General features: G+C 42.8%; 2 protein-coding genes across 2 annotated transcripts in view; one reads left to right on the top strand and one right to left on the bottom strand.

Annotated features, from left to right (window-relative positions):
* The window catches only part of LOC123743809 (leucine-rich repeat and transmembrane domain-containing protein 2), a 49381-nt gene extending 46558 nt beyond the window's left edge, over positions 1–2823 (bottom strand). The window contains exon 1 of the mRNA XM_045722458.2: positions 2186–2823. The gene's annotated coding sequence lies outside the window, so the exon portion shown is untranslated. The remainder of the gene's footprint in view (positions 1–2185) is intronic.
* The window catches only part of LOC106592269 (voltage-dependent calcium channel subunit alpha-2/delta-4), a 208379-nt gene that overhangs the window by 119257 nt on the left and 82717 nt on the right, over positions 1–6405 (top strand). The window lies entirely within an intron of this gene.

The following is a 6405-nucleotide window of genomic DNA, read 5'->3' as shown; positions in this document are numbered from 1 at the left end:
AAAAAGCCATATCTCAGACTGGCCAATGAAAATAAAATAATAAATGGGCAAAAGAACACAGACACTGAACAGAGGAACTCTGCCTAGAAGGCCAGCATCCCAGAGTCGCCTCTTCACTGTTGACGTTGAGACTGGTGTTTTGCGGGTACTATTTAATGAAGCTGTCAGTTGAGGACTTGTGAGGTGTCTGTTTCTAAAACTAGACACTCTAATGTACTTGTCCTCTTGCTCAGTTGTGCACCGGGGCCTCCCACTCCTCTTTCTATTCTGGTTAGAGCCAGTTTGCGCTGTTCTGTGAAGGGAGTAGTACACAGTGTTGTACAAGATCTTCAGTTTCTTGTCAATTTCTCTCATGGAATAGCCTTCATTTCTCAGAACAAGAATAGACTGACAAGTTTCAGAAGAAAGAACTTTGTTTCTGGCCATTTTGAGCTTGTAATCGAACCCACAAATGCTGATGCTCCAGATACTCAACTAGTCTAATGAAGGCCAGTTTTATTGCTTCTTTAATCAGAACAACAATTTTCAGCTGTGCTAACATAATTGCAAAAGGGTTTTCTAATGATCAATTAGCCTTTTAAAATGATAAACTTGGATTAGCTACACAACGTGCCATTGGAACACAGGAGTGATGGTTGCTGATAATTTGCCTCTGTACGCCTATGTAGATATTCCATTAAAAATCAGCCGTTTCCAGCTACAATAGTCATTTACAACATGAACAATGTCTACACTGTATTTCTGATCAATTTGATGTTATTTTAATGGACCAAAAAAAGTGCTTTTCATTCAAAAACAAGGACATTTCTAAGTGACCCCAAACTTGTGAACGGTAGGGTATATTGAAAGCAGGTGCTTCCACACAGGTGTGGTTCCTGAGTTAATTAAGCAATTCATATCCCATCATGCTTAGGGTCATGTATAAAAATGCCCAGGTGCCCATTGTTTTGTCTACCATGGATAGAAGAAGAGATGTCAGGGACTCTGAAGAGGAGTCTCAAAGGACCATAACAGGTTTAAATGGTGTGTGTGTGTGTGTGTGTGTGTGTGTGTGTGTGTGTGTGTGTGTGTGTGTGTGTGTGTGTGTGTGTGTGTGTGTGTGTGTGTGTGTGTGTGTGTGTGTGTGTGGGGGGGGGGGGGGGGGGGGGGGGGGGGAGTCACCAGATCTCAACCCAATTGAACATTTATGGTAGATTCTGAAGCAGCGCCTGAGACCACCATCAACAAAACACCAAATGATGAAATGTCTCGTGGCAGAATGGTGTCACATCCCTCCAGTAGAGTTCCAGACACTTGTAGAATCTATGCCAAGGTGCATTGAAGCTGTTCTGGTCGGTGGTGACCCAACGCCCTAGTAAGACACTTTATGTTTCCTTTATTTTGGCAGTTACCTGAACATACAGTACATGCTTTAGATTATCACACACACACACACACACACACACACACACACACACACACACACACACACACACACACACACACACACACACACACACACACACACACACACACACACACACACACACACACCTGCATCTACATCTCGCTCTGTGTGTGTGTGTGTTTCTACTGGTGCCAATGTTGTCAGACATCCCATATATACAGCATCATTTCACACACACACACACACACACACACACACACACACACACACACACACACACACATCGATCATTAAGACCTGTGGAGTATTGAGTTGGAGGGAACAATGTAACCCACCACACAGTCCAAGGGAATACATGTAACATTGTCTTTAATATACATCTGGAATGAATCAACTACTGTCATTCACAAGTGATAATAAAACACTTATTGTCTTTAAGCCAAATCATTCAATCACTCTAGCCTAGTGGTTAGAGCGTTGGGCTAGTAACCGAAAGGTTGCAAGTTCGAATCCCCGAGCTGACAAGGTACAAATCTGTCGTTCTGCCCCTGAACAAGGCAGTTAACCCACTGTTCCTAGGCCGTCATTGTAAATAACAATTTGTTCTTAACTGACTTGCCTAGTTAAATAAAGGTAAAATAAAAATTATATTTCATCATCTTGACAATTTGTGCGTTATTTGAGTGTGGTTGTTTTAGTGTGTAGCTATGTGTTTAGATTTTTCAAGTCAGTGTGTGTGTGAATGTGTTTATTTGTGAAAGAACACAGAGGGTGGAGAAAGAGAACCAAAACACTCACCTTCCAAAATACCAGCCACCCACCACCAACCCCAACGCCCAAACCAAAACGGCCAAAAAAATCTATCCTAATATAAAGAAACGGAGAGAGAACTGTTGGTATAATCCTCACATCGATCTCCTGCCGGTAGCAACAACCAATCAAATGTAAAAAGGAACGATAGTAGAAAAAAGGATGGTGAAAAATGAATGAGGAGAGGATGAAGGAAGATGAAGTCCTTCGGAGGAAGAGAAGTTTAATCCTTAGAGAGGTCGGTTTGTTGCCATGACGAGGTTAGCCTCCCCCAGTACAGTCTCTCCCAGTCCAGTCAAAGGGATAGTGTTTCCACCTGCCTGTCTGCCTGCTAGCCCTTCTGTGTCGCTATGTTTCTGATTCCTCTGCTCCAGCGTGCGCCAGGATCCAGAGGCTGTCTTTGTGCATGTGTGTGTGTGAGAGAGAGAGAGAGAGAGAGAGAGAGGGTTTGTGTATTTGTATGCAGTCGTGCATGTGGGAGGAGTGTGTGAATGTGTGTGAGGCGCAGCTTGTCAAAAATAGTAACATTGGAGTGTGTTGCTTCTGTCTGAGCTGAGAGAGAGAATCAGCTGATCTCACAGTAGATATAAATCTTCCTCCAGGCTTTTCTCTTCCTCCTCCTTTTCCCCTCTTTGTTTTCTCTCGTTTTGTTTCATTCGCTCTTTTGATTCGTTTCATTTTCTCAGTCCCTCACGTTAGGTGGTAGGCTGGCTCTGCATGTATCGGCTTGTGTGTGAGTGTTCGCGGGTGGTGTGTGTGTTCGCCTGTGTGTGTGTGTGTGTGTGTGTGTGTGTGTGTGTGTGTGTGTGTGTGTGTGTGTGTGTGTGTGTGTGTGTGTGTGTGTGTGTGTGTGTGTGTGTGTGTGTGTGTGTGTGTTTGGCAACGGGTAGACAGGGAAAGACGAGCTGTTTGCTGGAGTCATTGAGAAAGAGAGGGATGTGTTTTTTAAATGGTGGACAAACGGAGAGAGATGGATGAGAGCGTGATAGGAGAGAGAGAGTGGCAGGGGGAGAGAGCGAGGAAGGTGCAGAGCGGTGGAAGAAGAGTGAGAGCAGGGTGGCATTTAGGGTAAAGGAACTGGCAGGTGTGTGTGTGTGTGTGTGTTGTGAGATGGGTAATGTGTGTTCCTGTGAGACAGAGAGCAGGACTGTGTTCTTCCCATCACCAGCTGAACATGGCTGCTACTGACAGGCTAGGCACACAGGGAAACCTCTGTTGTTTATTTATATGTGGTGGAGAGAGGAAGAGAGGGAGAATGATAGAGAGAATTATATAGAATGATAGAGAGAATGATAGAGAATGATAGAATGATAGAATGATAGAGAATGATATAGAGAATGATATAGAATGATATAGAATTATAGAGAATGATAATGATAGAGAGAAGGATATAGAATGATATAGAGAATGATATAGAATGATATAGAGAATGATATAAAATGACAGAGAGAATGATATAGAGAATGATAGAGAGAATGATATAGAATGATATAGTGAATGATAGAGAGAATGATATAGAGAATGATAGAGAGAATTATATAGAGAATGATAGAGAGAATGATAGAGATAATGATATAGAGAATGATATAGAGAATGATAGAGAATGATATAGAATGATATAGAGAATGATATAGAATGATATAGTGAATGATATAGAGAATGATATAAAATGACAGAGAGAATGATATAGAGAATGATAGAGAGAATGATATAGAATGATATAGTGAATGATATAGAATGATAGAGAGAATGATATAGAGAATTATATAGATAATGATAGAGAATGATATAGAATGATAAAGAGAATGATATAGAATGATTATAGAGAATGATAGAGAGAATGATATAGAGAATGATATAGAGAATGATAGTTCTGTACATGAGTTCTGTACAGTTTAGAGATGGCTTGATGCAGTATAGTGCTGTTATTTAGTTTAGAGTTATTTAGTGTAGAGTTTAGAGATGGCTTGATGCAGTGTAGTGCTGTTATTTAGTTTAGAGTTATTTAGTGTAGAGTTTAGAGATGGCTTGACGCAGTATAGTGCTGTTATTTAGTGTACAGTTATTTAGTGTAGAGTTTAGAGATGGCTTGATGCAGTATAGTGCTGTTATTTAGTGTACAGTTATTTAGTGTAGAGTTTAGAGATGGCTTGATGCATTGTAGTGCTGTTATTTAGTGTACAGTTATTTAGTGTAGAGTTTAGAGATGGCTTGACGCAGTATAGTGCTGTTATTTAGTGTACAGTTATTTAGTGTAGAGTTTAGAGATGGCTTGACGCAGTATAGTGCTGTTATTTAGTGTAGAGTTTAGAGATGGCTTGATGCAGTATAGTGCTGTTATTTAGTGTACAGTTATTTAGTGTAGAGTTTAGAGATGGCTTGATGCAGTGTAGTGCTGTTATTTAGTGTAGAGTTATTTAGTGTAGAGTTTAGAGATGGCTTGATGCATTGTAGTGCTGTTATTTAGTGTACAGTTATTTAGTGTAGAGTTTAGAGATGGCTTGATGCAGTATAGTGCTGTTATTTAGTGTACAGTTATTTAGTGTAGAGTTTAGAGATGGCTTGATGCAGTATAGTGCTGTTATTTAGTGTACAGTTTAGAGATGGCTTGATGCAGTGTAGTGCTGTTATTTAGTGTAGAGTTATTTAGTGTAGAGTTTAGAGATGGCTTGATGCATTGTAGTGCTGTTATTTAGTGTAGAGTTTAGAGATGGCTTGACGCAGTATAGTGCTGTTATTTAGTGTACAGTTATTTAGTGTAGAGTTTAGAGATGGCTTGATGCAGTATAGTGCTGTTATTTAGTGTACAGTTATTTAGTGTAGAGTTTAGAGATGGCTTGATGCAGTGTGTCACATAGAGTGTGTAGTCCTCTAGTCTTTATGGCCCAGATGGCCGGTTGGGGAGGGCCACAGCACGGGGAAATGAAAGTGTTCATCTGGCAGGTGGTTTTGGTGGTGATTGACCTGAACTCCCTGCCAGAGGAGAGTTTTAGTAGAGTCCTGATGGTGGAGGGGCCTTTGTGAGTCCAATCTGCTGTAAAACTGGTCTAGTTGATTGGGCAGTGGGGGGGGGGTCTTTTGGTTTGTAGTTGGTGATCTTTTGTAATCCTTTCCAGACAGGCGTGTCGTCACTGGACAAGTGTTGTTCTAGCCTGACCTCATGTTGCTGTTTGGCTGCATCCGTGTCCTGCTATCTCTATAATAACAGACTAAGATGTGTTAGAGGAGAGCGGAGGAGTAGGTGGAGGAGAGGAGAGGGGAGGAGAAGGTGGAGGAGAGGAGAAGGGAGGAGTAGGTGGAGGAGAGGAGAGAGGAGGAGTTGGAGGAGAGGAAAGGAGAAGATGGAGGAGGGTGGTGGTAGAGAGGAGAGGGGAGGAGTAGATGGACCACCTCACCCAACCCAGTGACAGTAGAGATGAAGCTCCACCCAGTGACAGTAGATGAAGCTCCACCCAGAGATTAAGCTCCACCCAGTGACAGTAGAGATGAAACTCCACCCAGTGACAGTAGAGATGAAGCTCCACCCAGTGACAGTAGAGATGAAGCTCCACCCAAAGATTAAGCTCCACCAAGTGACAGTAGAGATGAAGCTCCACCCAGTGATGGTAGAGATCAAGCTCCACCCAGAGATGAAGCTCCACCCAGTGACAGTAGAGATGAAGCTCCACCCAGTGACAGTAGAGATGAAGCTCCACCCAGAGACAGTAGAGATGAAGCTCCACCCAGAGATGAAGCTCCACCCAGTGACAGTAGAGATTTAGCTCCACCCAGAGATGAAGCTCCAGCCAGAGACAGTAGTGATGAAGCTCCACCCAGTGACAGTAGAGATAAAGCTCCACCCAGTGACAGTGGAGATGAAGCTCCACCCAGTGACATTAGTGATGAAGCTCCACCCAGTGACAGTAGTGATGAAGCTCCACCCAGTGATGAAGCTTCCCCCGGTGACAGTAGAGATAAAGCTCCACCCAGTGACAGTAGAGATGAAGCTCCACCCAGTGACAGTAGAGATGAAGATTCAGCCAGAGATGAAGCTCCACCCAGTGACAGTAGAGATGAAGCTCCACCCAGAGATGAATCTCCAGCCAGAGACAGTAGAGATGAAGCTCCACCCAGTAACAGTAGAGATGAAGCTCCACCCAGAGATGAAGCTCCACCCAGAGATAAAGCTCCACCCAGTGACAGTAGAGATGAAGCTCCACCCAGTGACA

Source organism: Salmo salar, chromosome 07, assembly GCF_965601325.2.
Source record: "Salmo salar chromosome 07, fSalSal1, whole genome shotgun sequence".
In the NCBI taxonomy this organism is placed as follows: domain Eukaryota; kingdom Metazoa; phylum Chordata; class Actinopteri; order Salmoniformes; family Salmonidae; genus Salmo; species Salmo salar.
Note: the sequence above shows the minus strand (reverse complement) of the source record. Positions and strands in the feature narration are given on the sequence as shown.